Source organism: Arvicola amphibius, chromosome 3 (assembly GCF_903992535.2).
Source record: "Arvicola amphibius chromosome 3, mArvAmp1.2, whole genome shotgun sequence".
Taxonomy (NCBI): domain Eukaryota; kingdom Metazoa; phylum Chordata; class Mammalia; order Rodentia; family Cricetidae; genus Arvicola; species Arvicola amphibius.
Genome location: NC_052049.1, coordinates 115,448,479 through 115,473,342, shown reverse-complemented (window position 1 = coordinate 115,473,342; position 24,864 = coordinate 115,448,479). Strand labels below are relative to the sequence as shown.

At 46.4% G+C, this 24,864-nt stretch overlaps 1 long non-coding RNA gene across 6 annotated transcripts in view; it reads left to right on the top strand.

Annotated features, from left to right (window-relative positions):
- LOC119809943 overlaps positions 1 to 19,570 on the top strand; it is a 39,048-nt gene extending 19,478 nt beyond the window's left edge. Inside the window, exons 2-5 of one of the 6 annotated variants that reach the window (XR_005284698.1) lie at positions 15,945 to 16,009; positions 16,351 to 16,464; positions 17,010 to 17,136; positions 18,935 to 19,570. This is a non-coding gene — a long non-coding RNA (uncharacterized LOC119809943). The other 5 variants (XR_005284699.1, XR_005284697.1, XR_005284700.1 and 2 more) reach the window with 5 other exon arrangements.
- Positions 19,571 to 24,864: the final 5,294 nt, after the last annotated feature.

Below are 24,864 nucleotides of genomic sequence, written 5' to 3'. Positions count from 1 at the left end.
CTTAATCACAAAGGGCCTGTGCTCTCCTGATTTGTGTTGAGCCCGGTGCATTTCCTAGCATTGGCCTTGGGTGGAGAGCTGCCAGCCATGCAGAGAAACTGCCCGGGTTTTCTGCCGAGGAAGCAGAATTTTGGTGGTGGAGTGTGACATTTCTCCTCTCAGAAATAATACCTTTCATTTAAGGTAGGAGAGGAGGTTTGACATCCCGTGAAAATATGATTTCAGCCCTGTTCTGCTTGGAGTGGAGTTTTTCGGTGGGGTCTAGTTGCTGAACCAAGGAAGGAGAGATCCTAAGCTGATACAGATGGATGGAGGTCTGAGGACCACGATGTAGGACTCTTCCTGGAGTGGGAATTGGTATGGGAGACCCTCGCTAGCTATAGCTCTCCTAGGACCTTGGTTCTCCTTGGACCTCAATGAATGTTACTCTCAGGTCACAAATGGGAAACACTGAGAATAGAGTAATGTGATATGTTTAGACAAATCAATGGATAGCTATTCAATATTATAGAAGATTGTAAGTAGCTATATAAAATTCTGTCTATTCAACCAATAAACATTTCTAAACATTACCCTGCCTAGATCCTGAACTGAGTAGTGATTATAGAAAGAGCAAGACATGGCTCCTGCCTTTGAGGAGCTACATGTATGTTGGAGTTAGTGTATAAAACACCTCCACCTGAGGCATTACATTGTAGTGCTGTAATAGAAATGCATGCTGGGTGTTACATGAACGCTGTGTGGGAAAAATAATCATCTCTGCCTGGGAAAAGAAGGGAAATGTTTTCCCTAAGACACAATGTTTAAGCTGCGACTTGAGAATTTGCCAGAGAAAGGACTGAAGTACAGTACTACAAACAAAGGCAGATACAATTTACCAGGGACTCTGTCCACCAAGAGTAGCTGCAATTTGTTGGGGACTCTAGTGTGATGATAACAACCCCAAATTGTCTGGAGCCATTTCTGAATGCCAACTGCTCTGCAGAACTCCCATTGTGACCTTCTAAGAGGGGCTACTTCTACCACCCCCGCTTTACCATTGAGGAAATAATGGCTTTGAGGGAATTTATGAAGACTATATAATCTGCTACAGTCACACCATTATTAAGTGTTAAGCAATCAAAATTTTAAACTCGGACTTCTGAAGCTAAGTCACAAGTACCTCCCCACCTATAAGCTCATCTTCCAGACTGCTGTGCAAATGTCAGCTTATGCAATCAACATAGGGACCCAGAGAACAGGTGTCCTTTGCTCATTTTCAGGAGGGCCAGAAGACCCACACTGAGAAGAGCCCGTTGGGAAACTTGCAGAGGGAAATGATGTGGTCCCCCAGAAATCCCCATTCTCACCATCCTAGTTTAGAAGGTTTTAAGCCTCAAGTTCTTTTGGGCGAGAAATGAATGGAAGTAAAACCGGTAGTAGCCATGGCCTCTGAGATGATGTCCACATCTTGATCCCCAGACCTGTGATTATGTTGAGTTACTAGGCAAAGGGTTGCAGATAGAATTAATGTTATTAGTCGTTGATCTTGACATAGGGAGATGGTTTTGGTTTCTCTGGATGGGATGAATGAAATCCTAGCTTCTCTTGAGGGGAAGAAGCAGGAGAGATGAAGGCAGAGAGAGAGAGAGACAGAGAGAGAGAGAGAGAGAGAGAGAGACAGAGAGACAGAGAGACAGAGAGACAGAGAGACAGAGAGACAGAGACACAAAATGGACTCAATCTGGCATCTGGCTTCGATGATGAGAGAAAGGACTCAAAGTCCAAGAATGCAGGTGGCCTCTACATGCTGGAAGTGGCAAGGAGCCAGGTCCTCCCTGAACCCAGAAAAATGTGCAGGCCCTACAAATGTGAATTTTAGCCCACTGAGACCCACCTCAGACCTCTGAGCCCCAGAGCCATAAGATAATGTTTGTGTTGTGTTAGCCCTGAAAGTTTACGGCAGGAGGATTCATCTTGAAAGAGACCTAGTACAGTAGATTGACAAGTTCACTATTAATTGATTAATTTGAAAAAAGTAAACACAGATATGGTGAATTGATGGCCCAGAACATTCTATCCTTGAGAGCTATGGTCAGAATGGCCTTAGGCTCAGTCACTCCATTTTAAGCTACCCAGATCCACACATTCTTTAGAGTACTAGAAAGTAGAAACTCATCATGACTTGATCATAAGCATATCCACAGAGAGTGAATGGTCAGGGAGACAGAGAGTCAGCTCTGCGGGAAGGTGGTGTTGGCTGATCTTTGATTAGAACCGGCCAGCTTTCCATTGGCCCTTTCATTTGACAATTATTGACTGATGAACTACTGTACCCCCAATATTGTGGACAGACTATACAATGGTGGATCAATATGTGCACTATTATAGTTGCCATGGAGCTAACGGCTCCACGACAGCAAGATACTAAATAAGAAGTCACAAAAATATTAATAGGTACATTATTACAAATTGCAATTTGTGCCATGGAGCAAGAGAGGGTGGGTGTGCTGAGACAGCACACTAGGACTCCCCTTACTGTACACTTAAAAGAGCTAACACAACAAAAATTCTTCTAGTTCTGGAGTTCAGAGGTCTGAAGTGGGTCCCATTTACACTGACGCTTTCATGGAAGGTCTTTCTTGGGGAATGACAGTTAGCAGAACACCCATGTAGGAAATGAACTCTGTGCAGTAGTGTGTGCAAAATGCAGAAAGTGAATTCTAATGTGAAGGCTGCCTCTGGCGAGAGTATAGCTTATTCAAGGAACTCAAAGACAGCCTGAAGGACCCGAGGCAGTGTTTGTGGGCAAGAGCTGCACAAGACTTAGCTGGACAGGTAGGCATGGACCATAGTGCAGGACTTTGTGGAACCCTTTAAGGATTTGGGCTCTAACCCTGAGCAATATGGCAGGCACTAGCTGGGGTGTATGTGTGTGCAGAAGTGGTCTGATCTGACATGTATTTTATAAATATCGGGCTGACAGGGTTTAGACAATGCTCTAGAAGGATAGAGAGACCAATCCTGGAGAACAGGGAGAAGAGTGTTGTAATATCGAGGTAAGAGATGAAGGTAACTTAGATAAGAAAAACAGCATTGACAATGGCTGTATAAATGTAACCTTATTTTGAAGATAAACGGATCTAGGGTGGCAATAGGTTGAATATAAGAAATAAAGGGAGGAGATGGAAATAAAATAGTCTAACCTGATAAAATGACTAAATAGATCAAGGTATCATTTATTGAAATAAGATGGGCGGGATGGGCCATGATAGGAGAGGGCTCCAAGCATTTTGTTTAGAATATATTAGATTTAGGAACCTTTTAGATCCTCCTTCGAGATGTAAAGTTCAGCAGTTTTATAGACAGGACTGGTACTCTGAAACAAGCTTGAGAACCGGGCTAACGATAGAAATGTGAGAGTGTGGTGTGGACCCTGGAACCATGGGAAGAGACAAGGACCTGGAACCGACACTAGAAACTCCAGCCTTTATGGTATAATTCTGAGCATATGACATCTCAACCATAATCCCACCTGCTTCCAAACACTTCCCTTCCTCCGAGCAGTGAGGTGAGGCCGTGAGACTAGACCCAGTTAAAGAGATGTGTGCAGGAATGACAGCAGACATTCTGTCTGGGACTTTCAGTCGTTCTCCTTCCTGAGCAGCATGTTCCTGGCCTCTGCTGCTTAAGTTCCTGAGTGGCTGTGTTGAGCAAGAGTCCCTGAAGGTACGTCCTGGACAGCCGTGGGAGGTGGGAATGACCCCTATATGGTGAGCTGCTAAGCCTGACATTGAGTACTATTGCCCCTGTCCTATACCTATCCGGACCTTTCCTGTCCTATCCTACCTTACCGTACCCTACCCCTACCCTACACTACCCTACCTTATACTACCATACCCTACCCTACCCTACTGTACCCTATCATTCCTTACCCTGCCCTAACTTATCCAGGCCCTAGTCATACTGGTTGCCTGATATAGATCTGGATTGATCGAGGCTACAGTTCTCCAGTAGGAAAGACTTCATCTAGAGCGTCTCAGAGAGCCCATCAGCTATTCTTGCAGTTAGATGTTCTCTAGGTCTCCTCCTGACTCTCTGCAGCCTCCTTTTCCCACTGAATCCAACTTGTTCTTTGATGCTTAGATTTAATAAAGGTCTCCATTGGTCTTCATAAGAGGCCCGCCCTGCCCTGTTCCTAACACTTGGCCTCTGTCGAGAATGACATGCTCATGGCTGTTTCCCCCAGGACTTCTGTGCTGTGCTCCACAGGCGAGCTCTACCTATAGCTATGTTGTAGTTGAGGTGTGACCTGGTGCACTGCCTTCAAATGGTGTGAGCTCCTTCAAGTGAGGTTCAAGACTTCACCTCCCATGTCTTTGAGACTTCTGAAATGCCTCATTTGCAATGAAGTGCTCACTGAACGTTGGTTGATAGTTTCTCTATGGCTCGCGTACTTGAAGAGGCTCAAAGAATAGAATGTCAAGGCTTGGACTAGATTCGTTTTCTGTCAGACCATTCCTTAAACTCTTTGCCTGGATTACAACCTTTTCCAATTGTGAGACAAAGAACTGTGTACACAACCCACCCTGCCACACTAAGGAGAATGAGCCAGAAACAGGTTCTTGTCTATAGGATCCACGGTGACCTTTGGATGGTGGGGGAATGTAGTCAGTGCTAATAAAGTCTTTGTACGTTGGTCAGGGCTTGTTAACTGACCAAAAAGAACGATGGCTTTGCTGGGCTCAGGCAGGCAGGCAGCAGAAAAAAACATGTTTGCACAGACTGAGGGGCAAGACGTGGGACCCCTTGGCTCTGAAGCTCTCCCATTATGAACATGCCCAGGAGAGCTGTAAGGGCATGCCATCTGAAACGGCAGCTTCCTGGGGGTTTGTTGGCTTTGAATGTACTGGATGTGCTCTTTGGAGCTTGTGTGGTGCCCGGAGCCATATCCAGTTGACTCACTGTGGGAGGATCTATTGAACTCTTTCCCAGCTCAGCTCTCACCTCCCAGGACCTTAGAAGTTACTATGAAGCTGCGTATGGTGGTGCATGCCTTTACTCCCAGCATTCAAGAAGCAGAGGCAGGTCTCTGAGTTCGAGGCTAACCTGGGCTATGGAATGACTTTCAGGACAACCAGAGCTACACAGAGAAACCCTGTCTCAAAAAGCAAAATAGCAGCAACAACAACAATAAAAAAGTTACTGTGCTTGTGGTCTTTAGGAGCTCAGAAACCCTGAGGCCAAAATCATGCCAGGGAAGAGTCTCAATGTCAGTCTTGACCGGCGCGGGCCACTCCTCTGCTTTCTGCTCCCCTCATTGCCTCCCATTCATTCCCTTTCCTTCGCTGTCTAGAACCACCACTCTTCAGGGAAATAGACATTGCTCTAGCAAGGGTTCATGATAAAGAGAGAGGAGAATACAGTAAGTGCTCAATAATTGCTGAAATTCAGTGAAGAAGGCACAAGGGGTGCCAACCACAGAGCCCTGCTAGTTCGGGCTGCCTTCTTGAAGGAAAAGAGAAATAATAATCACTGTGTTGGGGATAGGGGGTGGGGATGGGGGTGGGGGCTGGAATGAGAGCTCAGTTCATAAAATGCTTGCCTTCAAGTATGAGGTCATGAGTTTGATTTCCCAGAACCCATGTAAGAAATGCCAGGTGTGGTGATACACACTTGGAAATCCAGTCCTGATTTCCAAGGAGACAGAGACGAGTGGATCTCTGGGGCCTGGTAGCCAGTCAGCCTAGCCTACTTGGAAAGTTCCAGGCCCACGAGAGACCTTGTTTGAAAAACAAATAGTGGAAAACACCTGAGGTTGTCCCCTGGTCTCTACACATGCCACATGCATCTCTCTCTCTCTCTCTCTCTCTCTCTCTCTCTCTCTCTCTCTCTCTCTCTCTCTCTCTCTCCACATGCCACATGCATCTCTCTCTCTCTCTCTCCACATGCCACATGCATCTCTCTCTCTCTCTCTCTCACACACACACACACACACATACACACACAGTATTTTGTCAGGTATTTCAAAGAATTTTATCCTCCAGCTGAGACCCTATTTAGAATGAGAAGGGCCAACTTGGTAGATGACCTACCCAGTTTCTGCTTGGCCCATTTCCTTGCTGATAGTTTTGAAGCCTGTCTCCCTGAGAGGCTCCCTTCTCGCTCTGCCTGTGCCCCACTTCCCTTTCGCTCCAGGAGGTCAGCAGGCTGTCTCTTACATTTTTGTCTGTTTCAGCTAACAGGTCTCAGACAGGCAGGCAAGCATGGCTCAGCAGGGTCCTTACCTTCCCAGGAGGATTGCTGTGCCCACAGTGAGAAAGCTGCTTTTGTCCTCAGGAGGGTCCTGTGGATAGGAACCTGAGGCTGAGGTTGGGGGAATGTGATTGTGCACTAGGATACAGCTGACACAGAACCTGTTCAGATTAGGGAAGGGAAGGAGATTGCTTTCAGAATTGCAGATGGAGATATATGGTTGCCTAAGTGTCTGTCCTTCCTGGTCCCTCATTGACTAGAAAGGAACAGATAATTCTAAACACATCCCTCCTAAGAAGAAGCTTCTAGTGAACAAGCTCCCAGAATATGAGAGCTATGATCTATCCAAAGCTTGGAATTCAGTTGTCCAACAGTAAGAGGCCGTAGTGCATGTTGGAAAAATTCTCTGGGAATCTCCATCCCTCGCTGATCTGGGCACCTAAACTGTGTTTGGACACAGGCATTGGTTACAGACTGTAATCGTGATTTGTGGCCACCCTGATTTCACCTCTTCCCCTGACAGCTCAAAGAGTGGAACAGGAGAGGAAACGAGAGAAGAAGAGGCGAGATGAGTGTGTTCAAGTGAGGCCAGCAGCCCCTTTGTTCCCTCCCTCCCACAAATGACCTCATTCTCGACGGAAAAGGTTCACTTGATATTGAATCATAACATGAGGGAGGGAGAAAAAGCCCAGCTGATACCTCTTGGTACCTGTAGGCGGAGGGGTGTTCCTGGGATCGGGTAGAAAGGGAGCCGAGGGAGGGGAGAGAGTGCAGAGGATGGCCTGGCTTGAGCCGAGACTCGGAAGCACCTGTGCCTTTGTTAGCCATGGAACATGCACATCTAATCCCAATTAACTTCTGTCACTATCTCCAAATCAGCTTCTCTGTTACTGCCAGTGACAAGACCGTAGTTATAGGGGACCAGGCTGAGAATACCTCACACTGCTTGTGCCCAGGGACCAGGTGGGTTCCCCCAGTCAGGGCAGCAATATGGAAAAGAGGCAGCAGCAGCTGCTGCATAAGTTCCCAAAGTTTGATTCTTGTTTCTGGTTCTCCCATTCTTAGTTTGTCTGGGAACGGGGGCTGATCTTGGGGGTCTTTGTCCTTAGGGTTTAGGGACTCTGTTAACACCCTTAACTAGAACTCTTATAAGTACTCTTTGCACGCACCAAAAGGCCATTGAGAAACTACTGAGGCTTGAGATGCCACCTCCAGGAGACCATGGGTAAGCTTGAGTGAGGTCTAAGGGCTACATATCTTCTGGACAAAGAAAGAATTTGATTAGGGGATCTACAATGGTATTGCCCACCGCGGTAGCAATCAGTGACATGTGGATGTTTACATTTAAATTAATTAAAATGAAGATCTTTAAAAATGCCTGCTCCTCAGTCAGCTATGGCATTTCCAATGCTCCAGAACTACTTGTGTCTGTGGGTCACCAGGTCACACAGAGGTGGCATAAAACATTTCCGTTGCCTGCAAGTTATGTCAGCCAGTGTGCATCAGAGTTCATTGGTGATGCCCCTTACAGCTCTGCCTCCGCGTTATTCCATCACTGCTCCTTGCTGAGTCTTATGGGATGAGTTCTGTAGTGAGGTTTGTCTTTGTACCGTCTCTTAGCACACACACACATACATGCACACACACGTACACCCATACCTACCCACATGCACACACAACATATGCAATCACATGCATATTGATGTCTTCTACCAGGGCAGTGCTGAGAAGGCACAAGAAAATGCCAGAAGAGGTAGTTGCATTCGTCTCATGGCTTTTGCAGCTCACTCGTAGATAAGTGTCCATTCACAGATGGAGAAACAAAGAAAATACGGGCCAGGTACCAAATAGTCCTTTCATCCTCTGCCAAGAAAGCGACCTTGCCATTTGTCAGCTCTTGGATGAACCTGGAGGTCACCGTACCAAGTTGAGTTCATCCTGGCGCAGGCAGAGAAACTTTACCTGTCTCCTGATCTCACTTGTGTATGTGATCTCAGAAAGTCAACTTTACTCAAACGGAGTACAAGGGGGTTAACAGAGGTGGACCGCAGAGGGTAGGGGTAGAATTGAGAGGCTGGGCAGAGGGGGCAAACTTCCAGTTCTAAGATTATGAGGCTGGGGCTATATTCAGGTGACAGAGTACCTTACATGCACGAGGCCCTGGGCTCCATCCCCAGCACCCCACACATACACCCACTCCCATAAAAGAGTAAGCTCTAGAGAGATAATGTTCAGCAAGGTAATTATAATTAATAATAATTTATCATCAGTTGGGTGGTGGTGGTGGTACAAGGCTTTAATCCCAGCACTCGGGAGGATCGCTGAGTTTGAGGCCAGCCTGGTCTACAGAGTAAGTTCCAGGACAGGCTTCAAAGCCACAGAGAAACCCTGTCTCAAAAAAACCCCCCAAAAAACAAACAACAAAAAAAACCCCAAAACCAAAGCAAAACAACCTTCCTCCCCCAAAGAAAAAAATTCAACATCAACTAAAATTACATTTTACTCAGAAACATCTATCAAAATACCTTAAATATACACATTTTTGGTGTTACTTATGCTTTGAAGAAAAAGCTAGAATGAGGCCCCGGGAGATGGCTCAGTGAATAAAGCATGTACCACACTAGTGTAAAAGCCCCGGCGTGGATCCTCAGCTCCCACATAAAATATTGGGTTGTCATAATGGTGCACCTGTAACCCCAGCACACAGCAAGCAGAGCTAGGGTATCCCCCAGAAAACTGACGAGCCGGATCAGTAAGATTTGAATCCAAGTGAGAGACCCTGCCTTAATATATAAGGTGGAGACTGACTCAGGAAGAGAACTCACATCAACCTTAGGCCTAAACACACACGTGTCCACACATATGCAAACATGCATGCTCACACATGCAAAAAAAATGGTATGTAAGAAGAAGGGCATCTGAGTGATTAGTGGGCCCTTCCCCCCTTCTTGTGAACTATGATGGACTTTAAACTGAGTGAATTTTTCCACGATGCCCTTGTTTTTCTGAGTGTCTACTGCAGGTGTGGCATTGGTCCAGCGGGGAGAGGAGTGTGAAGGGTTCTGTATTTCCTGTCAGTCTTTGGTGGTAGCGAAAGCATCAGATTGGTGGGCAGCGGTTGTCTACGCCTTGTCAGGTGGGGCTGGGGTTGAATAAACAACTCTCAGACCTCAGAAACCCTTGACATAAACAGGGAAGCCCTACGGCATCCATGGTTACATCGTGTGGTATGTGCATGCCAGTATGTTGAGTGGAGAGGCTGCAGGTCAAAGAAAGGCACAGTCCACTCAGACCCTCAGTTTCTCCATAGGAAATGAAGGGTGGGGCGTGGTGGGCCCCAGGGTCTCCTCCTTGCTAGGATCTTCTCTTCTTGGAGGCTGGATGCCTGAAAGCACCACAGAGTCTGAGGTTTCCAGATGCAGATTGCAGGTAATGGAGAATTTTCTGTCTCCCGATAGCACTGCCCTTTACTTCCTTTAAAGCCTGCGGAGGCCTGGAAGGCTCCCACCTTTCCCCCCGGCCTCCCCTCTTGGCTCTCCTCCCTCCTTCCGGGTTGCACAGCTCCAGCCTAGTTCTTGTCATATTTCCTACTGGATCGGGTGTTTAATTAAAATCATAATTAAAATTGATCTCCTCATTAGCATGCACCTGCTCTGCCTCTCACATCCTTGCGTTCCATTTCCACTGAAGATGTCAGGCCTGACAGGTGAGAGCCAGACCCTAGGCCAGCCCAGTCGTCTGGGGCTGGCCGATGACAACATCTGGACCGTGGTGGAAAGGCCAAATTTGCAGCCGGACAGCAAACAATTAGCACCAGGCAGCTGTCTGGGGAAAGGCCAGGCCATGAGGTGGCCTGAAGAGAGTGGGCTGTGCACGGTGGTTCTATTGGAAGCTTAACTCTCTCTTTCTGTTCTTCGCCATGCCCCTGCACACATGGGTATATGTACACGCACATACATGACTCCCAGCTAAGCTATGATAAACCAATAGCTCCTTGCCCATGAGAGGAAAGAAGAGGAGGGGGGGAGGGGAGGGGAGAGAGAGCGAGCAGAGAACTCCTGGTGCTTTCTGGGAGGATTGGCTTAATTTCTACTAAGACTTCCCTTTAGGGGGCGCTGATGAGAATAAAGCTAGCTGCAAGGCTCAGGGCTCACCAGCCCTGTTTCCCAGGATGAGGATGAGGATAAGGAAGGGCTTGGGTGCTGGGCTCTAGGGGAAAGGGCTGGTGGCTGTCTGTGCTCTCCTGCTTTACTCTTGGAAAGGGGAGAGAACCCAGGAGAAGAAAACCAACAGGAGTGTAAACCACTGGCCTTCCAGAGTGCAAGACTGTAGACTCAAAGCGTGGAGGGATTCATTAATGGTGGCAAAACCCATACAACATAAACTTTACCAAATCTTACCTGCTTCTAATGTATGGGACAGTAGAGTAAAATATACTCTCATTGCTACGTAAACACTTTCCAGAACGTTTTTTATTTTGAAAAAATTTGAGAATTGGTGTGCCCATTGAACAACTTCCCATCATTCCCTGCTCTCTGGCTCCAGGTAACCACTGCCCCACTTTCTGCCTCTGTTACTTTGATGACTCAGATACAAGTGTGATGAGGCATCACTGGCTTCTATGGCTAATGCTTCACCCACGGTCCTGCTCTCCCTCCCTTCCTTCTTTCCTTCTTCCCTTTTTTCTCTTGGTTCCTTGCTTGCTTTTTGTCAGTGTTGATTACAGAGCCCAAGGTCTTGTGCCGGGTAGCATGGTGCCCCTGAGTCCAGGAATTTCACTTTTTAGGCCTCATAGTATTCCGCCACGTGAATATCCTCCATTTTCCTTAGCCATTCGTGTGCTGATAGGCAACTGCTTCCACCTCTTGTCAGCCATGAATAATGGGGCTACGAAAACACGTGGGGTTGCAATTGTTCTTCAAGATTCATTTCGAACTCTCCCATATATAGCCCCAGAAGTAGAATTGCTGAATCCTATGCTGATTCTATTTTTGGCCTTTTGAGGAATGGCTGCATTGTTTCCTACAACAGCGATACTATTTTTCATCCCTACTAGAGGGGCAGGGGCAAAGGCTCCACTCTTTCAGTATTCCTGTTCTCATTAGAACCTGTTCTCTTTGTCCCAGCCCCCTTCTTCTGTCCTTTGAGCCATCCTACTGGCGATGGGATGATAGGCCATTGTGGGCTGGCTCTGTATTGTCTTGCTGATTAGTGATGTGTGGCTTCTTCCCACTTGCTATTTCCCCGGATTCTGTGACAGTGTTTTGTTAATATTAACCTAAGTTACATTGGCCTCACAGGGGAGTGGGGTGTCTGGTCAAGGGCAACTGTTCCAGGTAAGGAAATTCAGCTTATGGAATAAGAGCTTTCTTCGTATCTCACAACCTTGCCTATTACTGGTTAATGTGCCTTGAAGGTAGAACCTCCTCCATAGGTTCATGTTGTTGAAGACATGGTCCCCAAGTGCTGCCTTGCTTTGGAAGGCTGTGGAACCCCACTGGAGAAAGTGGGTCACTCTGAGGTGGGCCTGGAAGCTTATAATCACATTCCACTTCCTGCCCCATCACGGCTGTCTGACACAGGCAGGGTACTCAGCTGCTTCATGATACTGTGTCTGTGCCTCCTCGGCCATCATGGATTGTATTCCATATAAGGCAAACCAGTGGTTCTCAACCTGTGGGGTTGCAACCCCCTTGGCAAGCCTTGCTCTCCAAAAATATTTACATTACAATCCAGAACAGTAGCAAAATTACAGTCATGAAGTAGCAACAAAAATAACCTTATGTTGGGGGTCACCACAACATGAGGAACTGAATTAAAGGATTGCATAATTAGGAAGGTGGAGGACCGCTGATCTAAACCAAACATACTTTTCTGGATGAAGTTGCTTGTCAGCCACTTGGTCCTAGCAACAAGAAAAGTAAGTAACATCTCTGAGACTGTTTGCAAATATTTGTTTAGTAGAGACTCATAATGTTCAGCTAAAGAGTTGGTCTGAAGGAAGAAGCCAGGCAATTGGCCTTAAAGCTTTCTTGTTTGTCTTCCTTGTTAATCCATAAATTTAATACGATCTTACAAATGGCAAAAGCACCAAGACTTACTTGGTGTATCTCCTGAGCACATCCTCATTATTCGTTCATTCATTCATTCATTCACTCATTTATTGGTTTTTTGAGACAGGGTTTCTCTGTAGCTTTGGAGCCTGTCCTGGAACTAGCTCTTGTAGACCAGGCTGGCCTCAAACTCACAGAGATGTGCCTACCTCTGCTTCCTGAGTGCTGGGATTAAAGATGTGCACTACCATTGCCTAGCTCTGAGCACATTCTTTATTTTAGACTGTATGCTCAGGGTGAGGGGATTCGGGCATGCAGCACATGGGCCCTGCACAGGCAAAGTTTGGAGAGGGACAGGTGAAGGTACAGGTGAGGTCAGAGCAAGGAGGGTGCATCTACAGCTAGTCCCACTTGAGCTAATTTATCAAGCAAGCCAAGGGAAATGCATTGGAATAGGAGGGAAAGCCTTGACTGACAGGACCTGGCTTCCCGACCCAATGGGGACCTTAGGGCTTCAACAAGTCAGTGCAAGATGGAAGCTGCCAAAACCATCCACGGGGATTTTCCAAGGGAACAAACCCCTTCACTAAGAGGAACTCCTTCCTCTGAGCTATGAGCAGTCCCTCTGCTGCAACTGAAGTTTGTTTTCTCTCCTGTGGTCGTCTGGGAAGAAGAGAAGCTAATTACCGTCTTCCATTACCTGTCAATTGATTTGGAGGAGCACTGCCATGGTTGGGGCTTCCGTCCTCTCCAGGGTACTTCCTCCTGCATGTACTAACAAGGGCTTAACCAGAGTCCCATAAGTTCCAAAATAGCCTCAACCCATGTTGCTTCTTTGAAGTTCCTCTTTCTACCCTTCCCCCATGTTCCCTCCTTCCCTTTCCCTCTCCAATGTTTACCCTTGGGTGCTCATGGGAGAAGTCATCCTATTGAGACAGATGATTCCCTGAATCCTGCCTGTGCAGGCTCACCTGTACTCCTTGCTGGAGCAGCCAGTAGGCAGCCTGGAAGCTTCTGGGAAGCCAGGTCAAGTGCAGAGGCAGGGGGAGGCTGCTGTCCACCAGGGAGGGGATTAGCTTCGCAGTGCCTCTCATAATAATCTGTGAGGTTAACAAACAGCAAAGAATGAGGCTTGTGGAAACGTGGGTCTGGCTGTCCCTATCCTAGTTAAGGTGAGGGAGGGGAGGGGCCCTTGTTAATTGTCAATGTCTCTACCAGTCAGGGGTCAGCCACCAGCAGTAGGAGGCAATGCCAAGGATCAGCCAGAAGACTCCAGGGGCTGGGGGCCTGATACTGGCTCTGGACCTTGGGACTCAACTTGTGAGAAAACCCTGGAATTTAAAAACTCAGCTTATCCATCGATCGGTATTGATCGCCTACAATGTGGTCTGGAGAACATTCAAGACAGTCCTGAATTTGTCTTTTAAAAGACATAAAATGAGTCATAAAAACAAACAAACAAACAAAAACCCAAGGCTTTATACTTAGCCCATCTTAGAGCTCCCCCATAAAGACACACGAGCAGGTGCACACACTTGTATACTTGTTTCTGAGCCCCACTCCCTAAGCTGGACCCCACAAATACCACATAAGACTAAATGGAAATTGGAGAAAGAGAACATGGTTGTCCTCACGATACCTGTCTTAGTCTCTCTGATGCTTGGTCCTGTACCTGCCTACAAAGTTAGGGAACACAGAGGTCTGAAGGGGACCTACCTAAGAAAACACAAAACTGTGGGAGAGGCTGGGGAAAGCTTGCATGGGTCGCTGAAACTAGAGCGAAAGCTTTGGGTAGATTCTGGAGCAAGCATTCTGGTTAACACTGCACAAAACACAGCCAGACCAAGCTCCACCGGGGAATAGGGTACCCCATGGCCGGGGCAGGAAGGTCGTGGCTGGGCATGCGGTCTACCATCAATTGAAGTCAAATCTCAAACACTCAGTTCTCTGAGTTACCTCTCAAGGACTATGAGCAAAGTTTCCCTGTGGGTTGTAACTTAAAGACCTTATAGGGGCCCTGGAAATAAGAAGCTAGGCAGGGAAGGCTGAGAAGGAGTTTATGGTTTCCTTCCTCACGGGTGGAAGTGTCTTACACAGAGAATGTCAGCTACGCTCAGCCTAATTGTCCCTTACGCTGGGCAGGGCATGGGGACAGCAATCCTGGGTGATTGGCCATGGGCCGTACCTTGGCTCTGATCTACCTCAGTTCTGCAGCTGCTTAGAATTTGCCTTCATCTCTCCCTCCCCTCCCCTGTCCCCACTTGCTGTCTGCAATGCCTAGAGCCCTACCCCTTTCCTAAGCTCCCAAGCTTAACACCTGCTGAGCGCCACTCTGTGGCATCAAGGACAGTGGTGGCTCCATAAAATAATAATGATGATAATAATGAATAAATGAATTATCATTTATGGCCTTCTGAGTGTGAGGAAGGAGTCCAAATTAAGCAGCTTGCAATAGTCTTGTGCAGTCCATTTAACAACCTCATGAAGGATAGCTTAATAGCTCTTCTGAAACCTGATTGTAAGTGAAGAAACTGAGGCTCAGAATTACGGTACCATTTGTCCAAGGTCACTTAGATGTCAAATTGCTTGGGGAGTGGTGTTTGAACTCTGGCCGTTCATTCCTACAAATACTGGTGGGAAGCTGGGACAGTCAAAGAGCCAAGCCTTTCCTTTCTCCTGCCTCCCCCAAAGTTCAGGATGCCCATTTCAGGATGGGTTCATCATTTCCTGAGCCCGTCCTCTAGCCCGGTGGTTCTCAACCTGTAGGTCATGACCCCTTGGAGTCACGACCCTTTCACAGGGATCATGTATCAGATACCTTGCATATCAGATATTTACATTATGATTCATAATAGCAACATTATAGTTATGAAGTAGCAACGAATTAATTTTACGGTTGGGGTCACCACAACATGAGGCACTGAACTAAAGGGTCTCAGTGTTAGGAAGGTTGAGAACCATTGCTCTATCCCATGAGTCTGCCCTAAGGTGATATCCCAAGACCCACCAGGCCGGGCGGTGGTGGCGCACGCCTTAAATCCCAGCACTCGGGAGGCAGAGGCAGGCGGATCTCTGTAAGTTCGAGACCAGCCTGGTCTATAAGAGCTAGTTCCAGGACAGGCTCTAAAGCTGCAGAGAAACCCTGTCTCAAAAAACAAAAACAAAACAAAACAAACAAACAAACAAAAAAACAAAGAAGACCCACCAGTTTCAATATAGATGCATCAGAGGAAGTCTTATGTGCTGAGGGGGGTGGATTTCAGAGAGCACTGTTTCTTCTACAACTGACCCCAAACTGAGGTGTCTAGAACGGTCTCCTGTCCACACAGATGGGGTGTGAAGTGACACCTCGGACACAGTCATGACGACTGCTTGCTCCATGCTGTTCTGCGTACCTGGTTGCCCTGAGCCATTCGGTTCTGCAGCAATCCCATAGGTGTGGATCCTCCCATTCAGCTGGGAAAATGGAGGCAGAAAAAGAGGAATGCATTGGGCGCTATGGCTTGTAAATTCTGGAGGTCAGACATGAGCCTCAACAACTTTGGGGTCATTGCTAGTACTCTTACCGCTCACTACTGGAAACTGGGGTCACTTAGACCTGAGTGTATAAGCGTGTGAATGTGTGAACTTTGCTCTCATTTATTTGTTTTCAGGCAGGCTGGCCTAAGAAAGTTTCCATCTCAAACAGTGCAGTTCTCCAATGCGAGCTCCAAACAGCTGAGGTAATAATGAGCAGAGTTGGGGCCTGCCCGCTTTGTGTCCCCTTAGCACCCGAACAAAAGACACGCTCCGTGGGTGTTGGGTGGGTGGTTGATTGATTTCTTTTGGCCGCAGGAAGCTCTGCTGGCTTCCACAGCCTCTGAGGATGGAGAAAGGAAGGAGGGGTGATGGTGTGTGTGTGTGTGTGTGTGTGTGTGTGTGTGTGTGTGTGTGTGTGTGTGTGTGAGTGGATAGCTTCCCTTCCCCCCACCATGGGTAGCTCAGTCCCGGTGTGCAGGCCATGTATATCCTTCGGGTAGATTCTTCAGGCTGGCACAGTGGGAACCTGTTCTCTGTCTTCTAGGCCTGTTGTGAGTTGGTGCTGATGGACCTAAAATTGACAGAGTGAGCAGACCCGAGGAAAGTTGACTTCTGAGCCCAATGGGGGAGGCCGGCCTGGCTGTGAGAAGAGACACAGGTTTGCTCTCACAGGCCTTTGGGAGTAAGGAGCTGCAGCTACCTGTCCCGGTACCTTTTCCCTTAGGTCCCTGACAGGTGGCAGGAGAGACAGCCCCTGAGGGGAAAGGTGGGGAGGGAAGGAGGAGAACCTCAAGAAGAGAGAAGGTACAGTGTATGGAATGGAGGCGTGCAGGGAAATAAAGGATCTATTTTTTTCCCCATTTGTTCTCAGCAAACATTTGTCATTTAATTTCTTCCTAATTACACAATTACGTAATTATGTAGTATTAGTAAAATAAAGCCTAAAGACGTTTGAGTAAAGAATTACTTAAGTAAATAATGTCTGACTGAAGTAATTATTTCCTGGGTTTTCTATTTTAAAGCAGAATTGAATGAAATTAGCTCTGGCATTGTTGCTGGAGCTGAGTGGTGGGGGTGGGGGTTGCACAGTCAGGGGACAGGCATGAGGCCCTTGTAGCTCCCTGAGGTCCCTGTGGGTCCCTGCATCGGGAGACTTTTCTCACGCTGTAGATGGTAGAGCCCTGCTATGGACTCTGTCACTAGGGTATTGGAATCTCTTCTGAGTCTCCCTCGGCCCCTCAGAAAGAGCAGGTCCTGTTTCTGGAGAGGATGAAGAAAACACTGGGTGGAAACGGATGTCCAGTTACCAAGAGCTGCACTTCCACACAAGGTAAAGAGACAGCCACATGAAGTTATCTGGCCTAGAAACGGGTCATGTATTGACACACAAGCAGGTGTCTAGCAAGTGGGTGGTGACGCAAGGATGGGTGGGCAGGAAGAACGACATCAGGGCTGTGTTGTGAACTGAAGACAAAGTGGCTCTGGGGTCAGCGTTTTCCTCATGGACCAGGGTGCTGCAGAGAAGGAGGGCTTCCTTGTGGTGAGCATAACTCCCAAAGTACTTAGAGCATGAGGGTAGGAGCCTGGGCTATCTGGAGGTGTGGTCACCGGATATGACAGAGGGGAAGGACCACTCTTCCCAACGTGGTCTGGTCAGAAGGACTACTGGGTCCTTGCATGGGCACCACTGCCGCAATACTGTTGACTCTCCTGCCCTTACCTAGGAGTCTTCTCCACTCTCTCCCCGCTCAAGTCAGGAGGAGTCTAAGTAGCTCACCTCTAGGCCCAGAGAAGGGTTCTGTTTTTCTCCAATAATGTCTTGAGTTTCCCGAGGCATTGTGCACTCTGCATGGCCCTGCGCACCCTGCATGGCCCTGTACCATTCTAGTTTGGTTTTTTGCCACTGCGATAAAACTGACCAAAAGCAACTTGGGGAAGAAAAGGGTTTATATTTCAGTTCACTGCTCACAGGGAAGTCAAGGCGGGAGCTCCAGGCAGAAACCAGAGCAGAGAACATAGAGGACGCTGCTTACCGCCTTGCTTCTAGCTTGCTTTTTTTTTTTTTCTCTTTCTTTTTGGTTTTTCGAGACAGGGTTTCTCTGTAGTGTTGGAGCCTGTCCTGAAATGAGTTCTTGTAGACCAGGTTGGCCGCCGCCTGTCTCCAGCTTGATTTTTTTTTTTTATACAACTCAGAATCACCTGCCTATGGGTGGCACCTCTCATGGTGGACTAGGCCCTCCTTCAATTGGTAATCAAGAAAATGTCTCACAAACAAACAAAAGGCAGTTTCGTGCAGGCAATTCTTCAGTTAGGATTCCTCTCCCATGTGTCCTTCGTTTGTGTCAAATTGATAAAAAAAAAAAAAAAAAGACTGACCGTCATATGGGGAATCCTCAGCTGAGTCCCCGATTCTCCACAGTCATGGCAGAGATGATGCTAGCCAGGGCTGCAAGTCTTTGAGAATTCAGGAGAGAGAGCCAGTGCAGACAGGCTGTCGGAGAAGTGAGTGACCTCAGTCTCCTCCCTGTGGATGTTACTTAGGGCATTGGGTACTCCCTGAACCCAGCATCCTTTGGGAAGATGTAGGAAGTTCCTGGTAATTCACTGGGGGCTTGGGAGAACTCCAATCCACCAGGTGTGGTTAAAAAAACAGTCAACTCTTTTTGTCTGGATTTATCCCTTTATTCTGAAGTAACAAATGATTGACAATACTTAAAAGCCAGAGACACAATTTCCTGAAACGATTATACTCCACCCTTAGGCGCATACTCAGGTATAGGGGACTCTCCTATAGATACACAGGCTGATATGGAATTAGCAGGGAGGTTTATAAAGGCAACAACAATAACCTAATTTTCCATCCATAGGAAAATGGATAAAAATTATGTCATTTTTATTCAATGGAATTCTTAAAAATATTTATTTTATTTTCTGTGTTTGAGTGTTTTGCCTGCATGTATGTTTATGGACCCCATATGAGCCTGGTGCTTAGGGAGGCTACACAAGGGTGTCAGATGCCCTGAAATCAGAGTTACAAATGCTTCTGACCCCCATGTGGATGCTAGGAACTGAACCTGTGTCCTCTGAAAAAACAGTAAGCGCTCTTAACCTCTGACCCATCTCTCCAGCCCCTCGGAGGAATCCCTGATAGGAATGAAAGTAAATGGAGGAGAGCTCGAGAGTGTACCTACGGGTGCCAACCCGCGTGGATCTGACAGGCACGGCGCAGCAGAGAGCGGGAAAGCAAGTTGCAGAAGAATAGAGTTTCTGCTCTTATAAAAAACTGCACTTGGCCTGGGAAGATGGCTCAGGGGGGTAAAGGCACTTGCCTCCAGGCCTGATGATTTGAGTGCAGCCCTTGGAACCTCCGTGGTGCAAGGAGAGAACCGACTCCTGCAAGTTGTCATCTGAACCCAACACACACATACTGTGCATAGTTACGTACACACCACATGTACATGCACACACAAGATAAATTTTAAGTCCTTGAGTATTTCTAAAAAACCGTGCACCATGAAAAAACACCCCACAGAGTATTTACGGCTAATACACGGGAATATAAACACCAAATTCAAGATCGTCAAATTCAAAAAGATGGGAAGAGTGAGCCAGAGGCAGGGCTGGGAGGGAGAGGGTGTGCAACACTTGGGCACTGGACTTATTACATAATGGTTTATTTCTCGGGCGATGTGGTAGATGTAAGGATATTTGTCATATTCCTCAACTTTTTGAATGATTGCCATACTTGATAAGAAATAAAATTATAAAACACCAAATGATGATTAAGGATTCCTTCTGTATTTCCTAGCAGGGTCATGACGCGGTGTGGGTATGGTAGGGGTGTGGATGGCAATTGGGACAAGGGATGCTAGAGCAGACTTCAAACAGACAGGCCCTGCCTGGTGCCTAGGAAGTTCTCTGGGTTGAATACTTACTCAATGAAATTCCTCTCCTCACATACTATTTGCCTATGCAAGAAGCTAAATATTCATTGAGCAATTAGCCAGTTCAGATTTGTGGTATGAAAAGACAATTCCTTCTAATTATAGGATGTCAGCTAAAAGATGCCACACTAGGATGCCATTCACTGCCACGAGAGCTTTAATAAATTCTTGCTGTGATTTAGATTCACAAAGGTAAAAAAAAAAGGGACACCATTATTTTTTATAATTAAATATTTACCAGAGATGAGAAGATAAGTCACACTAATGTTTTAGGCTAATCAAAAGCTCTGCTCTTAAAAGGTCCCAGTAAAGATATTGTTGTTCTCATGATTCCACTGCCAGTAATGGAGATTTTCCGAGCCAGCAGCATAGGAGATTTCCCTGAATGTCTGCAACCCCTCTGACCAGTCCTGACTTCAGAGCATCCCTCCCTCCTGGAAGGTCATTAAATTTATACTGCCTTTCATGCTTTGTAATTGTACAGAGTTCTGCTATGGGTTTCATCTCTCTCTCCTCGTCTTCTCAGTATCCTGAACACAGAGCTCGGTTTATTTTGCAGGGTGGGGATGGAAGCCGTGAAAGTGTGTGTGAAAGTTATCTTGGCAGCATCCTCCTGAGGGAGTACTAGCCAGTGTGTAGGATCTATGTCTTGTCTCGAGGCCAGCTATGGTCCTTCACGGTGAGACTTCAGGCAACTTACCTTCTCGGCATCAGTTCTCCGAGCGTCTCACTGTGTGGGAACCATGCTGCCTCCTCGTCTCCTGGATTCTCCCACGGTACACTCCTGAATCACGGACCCTTTAGTTTGTATTTCATGCAAGTTGTAGATATCTAAGAATTTATCAAGAATTTTAAAAAGCCAGAACTTAGACACTCAGATGGATTCCTCTATGGTTGAGGATGTTATAGAACAGGGCTGCCCAACTCTGGGATATGGTGATGACATTGCCACCCATGTTTGCTATTCCTGAATGTGGGCAACCACCTCAAGTTGGATTTACAAGCATAGAGTAAGTTCTTGAAAAAGTTCCCAGATTTTGCTGCACTTGACTCTCCTGTCTTTGTCCCTGAATCAGCACCTAAACACTTAAACAGAAAAATGTAGCTTATGAATAACAGAACACAAAACAGAATGTGTATGCAATAGAACTGGAATAGAGGTTGCTATGTGGGACTGGGCAGCAGTCCGTGGAGTCAGGCTCCTGAATTGTTCCTTCCCATCCACAGTGTACAGTTCCCACCTTCAGCTACTCCATGTACCGAGATTTCTTCCATGATTTCTTGGTATACTAAGCAACTAGAAGCACAAAAGGAAGGAAAGAAACAGGTTCTTTCTGTTTTAGCTAAGTCTGCTTCTATGTCATTGGCTAGAGCTTGATCAGGTGGCTAGGCATCACTACAAAGGATGCTGGGGAATGTAGTTTTTGAGCTGGGACCCACAGTACTGAATAAAATGATACTGTTTTTAGGATAAAAGAACAAATACAAGATACACTGACTAGAATACATTGACTGTGGTGTGCCCTGAGCCATTTACGGAGAAGGTGATGATCTCTTAAGGAATCCTTGCGTTTCTTATTTGACTGTAGAAAATAATATGAATTCGGTTGATAAAGTTTTTCTTTCTTTTGTAAAACGAACAAACAAAAACAAGAACAAGCTATTTACATCCAACAGTTCTCCTGCTCTTTCTTGGACCCATCTAGAGCTTTCTGCCACCCTGGGCTTGGGAAATGGACTTTCTGGCTTTCTGCTATCTTTTCCGGCATCCTCAGCTCACTCACAGAAGGGCATTAGGACTAGAAGAGAGATACGGTACCAGGTCGGTGGGCTACGTGGAGACTTCAAACGGGGCACTTGCAGACCCTCTTAGCACGTTGCCCTCTTGCCCTTCGATCTGCGTTAGCCGCTGCTTCTTCAGCCCCCGCACCACAGGCTCCCTGACTCTGCCTCTGGGTCTGGCGCACCACGGAGGACTAGGCTTATTTCTGCCTCCTTGCTTCTTGCAGTGTTGTCTGAAATCACTGCCTTTTCTGTCCTTTGCTCTGAAGCGCTGGGAGAGGACCTGCGCACCAGAGTCAACCTGTAAAACTGGTTTCTCCTTTCCCACCTGAAGGGCCCTCAGCGGGGGGTCTCCAAGTCAACAGGCTGTCTGTCTCGGTCGTAACAAGGAGCCAAACACTCAGTTTTCCAGGGAGCAAGAAGGGAATATGGGGAGGAGCAGAGTTGTTTGGATTCCTCCTGGAGAGTCTGCTACACTGATGGCATCAAGTCTGGGGGTTCAGTTGACTCTGGAGTGGCTGGGGAGGAGAGATAGGCATCTTGAGGAGGAGGAGGAGGAGGAGGAGGAGGAGAGGAGGAGGAGGAGGAAGAGAGAAGGAGGAGGAGGAAGAGAGGAGGAGGATTTTGGTAAACTCAGATTCTCCACAGACAGGGTTACTTTCAAAGGTCAGAAATGTATTTCTTATAATTCTGCAGGCTGAGAAGCAGAAGTCTAACTCAGTGATTTGAGAGGATTGCTTCTCGGTTCATGAAGAGCACTCTTCTCATTGTGTCTTCATGTGGAGGGAAGGGTGAGGGAGACCTGGGGCTTCTTTCATAAAAAACACTAATACCATTTGTGAGGGCGTTGATCTCATGACCTACTCGTCTCCCAGAGACCCCGCCTCTGAATATATTACCCTAGGGGTTAAGGATTTCAACAGACAGATTTTTGAGTAAAACACACAAATTCAGTTCAGCATTTAGCAACTGCCTAGAAACCTATTCAACCCCCACCCACCAGCCCAGGGAGGCTGGAGGAAGTCAGGGCTGATCACAGAAACATACAAGGGCAGGTCATTGTGGTTAGTTGACGGACATTTGAGAAGCATTTCATGTTGAGTCTATGGGCAAAAATACTTCCCTATGAGCTAATTTTATTGCTACAGTGAACCTCATCTCTCCGAGTCAGAAGGTCATCTTCTGCAGCAGGCATGAGACTGGGAATCAGGGGAAAGCAGAACCAATGGGCCTCCAGAGGGAATTTTATATACCTCTTGCCTCGATTCCATTAGGTCCAATTGATTAATAGCTAACAATGATCGAATGCTCATTATCTATAAACACCATTTGAAGAGTACTTTCTGCTAAACCATCCCAAACACATGCCATGTTTGTTTTTATTCCAGTTCAGTGGTGGAAAAACTAAGGTCCAGCATTATCTGTTGCGTTGATAGAGCTGAGATACACATTCAGCTTCAGATTAAATGCCAATGCCAGTTTCTCATTCCCCACGATCTATGACCTTCTGTGCTGTGCTGGAGTCCACAGGTGCCTGGAGCACAGGCTACTGGATGCCACTTCAGACCATCTCAGTCTCTGTATGTGTGTGTGAGAGAGTGTGTGTGCGCATGTTCATGCATGCATGCATGTGTATGTGTGCATGTCTGTGTGTGCACTGGTTTTTGTTTTTGGTTTGATGTGTGTGTGTGTGTGTGTGTGTGTGTGTGTAGGTCAGAGATCAATCCCAGGTGTCATTCCTCAGGAGCCATCCACTGTTGTTGGTCTTTTTTGGTTTTTGGTCTCTCTCTCTCTCTCTCTCTCTCTCTCTCTCTCTCTTTCTCTTCTCTTTGACTCTTGGGAGGCTCCTGCTACTACTCAGTTTCCAAATAAACACACATGGAGGCTTATTCTTATTTATAAATGCCCAGTCTTAGATTGACTTCTTTCTTTCCTTCTTTCTTTCTTCTTCTTCTTCTTCTTCTTCTTCTTCTTCTTCTTCTTCTTCTTCTTCTTCTTCTTCTTCTTCTTCTTCTTCTGCTGCTGCTGCTGCTGCTGCTGCTGCTGCTGCTGCTGCTGCTGCTGCTATAAACTGACTGGCCCATTAACTAAGGCTTCTTATTAACTCTTATAACTTACATTAGCCCATTATTTTTGTCTATGCTAGCCACATGGCTCAGTACCTTATTCAGTGAGGCAGTCACATTTTACTTCTTCTGTGTCTGGGTCACAGCTGCGGACCAAGCTGTCCTCTTCCCAGAATTCTCCTGTTCTCATTGGTCCACCTCTACTTCCTGTCTGTTTGTCCCACCTATATTGCCTGACTGGCTACTGGCCAATCAGTGTTTATTTAAAATATAATTGTCAGATTACAGACCATTGTTCCACACCACTTTCCCCTGTTTTTCTTTTTTCTTAAAAAAAAAAAAACAAGAACTCTGAATCTAATATCCTTTGTTTAGCTTTTCTCCTGACCATCAGCCATAAAAACTTGTAACCAACATTCTAAACAAAGGAAAATATCCATAGTCCATTTTGGGGGAATGTGGGTGTAGTTTTCCAGGCTACTTCCTGCTGGTTGGAGGTTCTGATAATCTTATTGGGACCTAAAGAAAATTTAGAATTATTATCAAGTCCTGTCTGGAGTATCCTGTGAGTCTTGATCATCTCAGGCAGCAGTCTTGAATCTGTTCTGGATGCAGAACTCAGACATCTGGGCCATCTGTTCCTACTGGCGATTCCTCAGGTGGTCTTCCTTGATCAAACCCGATTTTTCTTAACTCAGAATGTTCCACAGCCTTTCATTTTCTGTGGAAACAAAAGCAAATCCTCTTCTCCAAAGTAACATACCTTTTGACTTCAATTTTGAAGTCAAGGTATTTTCAAACTACCTATCTTGGATTAATTCAGCAGCATTTATAAACAAATATCTTTTAGCAGCTGTTGCTTCTTCCTCAGCATTCAAACAATTCAAAGAGAACATAATAACATACAGTATCCAGAGTCTCTGTGTGGTTTTCATTTTTACATGGCTTTATTTTAACCTCTATCTCTTTTATTTTTATTTTTAATTTTTGGCTTTTTAAAAAAATTATTTATTTATTATGTATTTATTTATTATGCATATATTCCACCTGCATGTGTACCTGCAACCCTGAAGAGGGCACCAAATCTCATTACAGATGGTTGTGAACCACCATGTGGTTACTGGGAATTGAACTCAGGACCTCTGGAAGAAGAGTCAGTGCTCTTAACCGCTGAGCCATCTCTCTAGCCCCTAATTTTTGGCTTTTTGAGACAAGGTTTCCCTATGTATCTTTGTCCTGAAACTCACTCTGTAGACCGCATTTTCC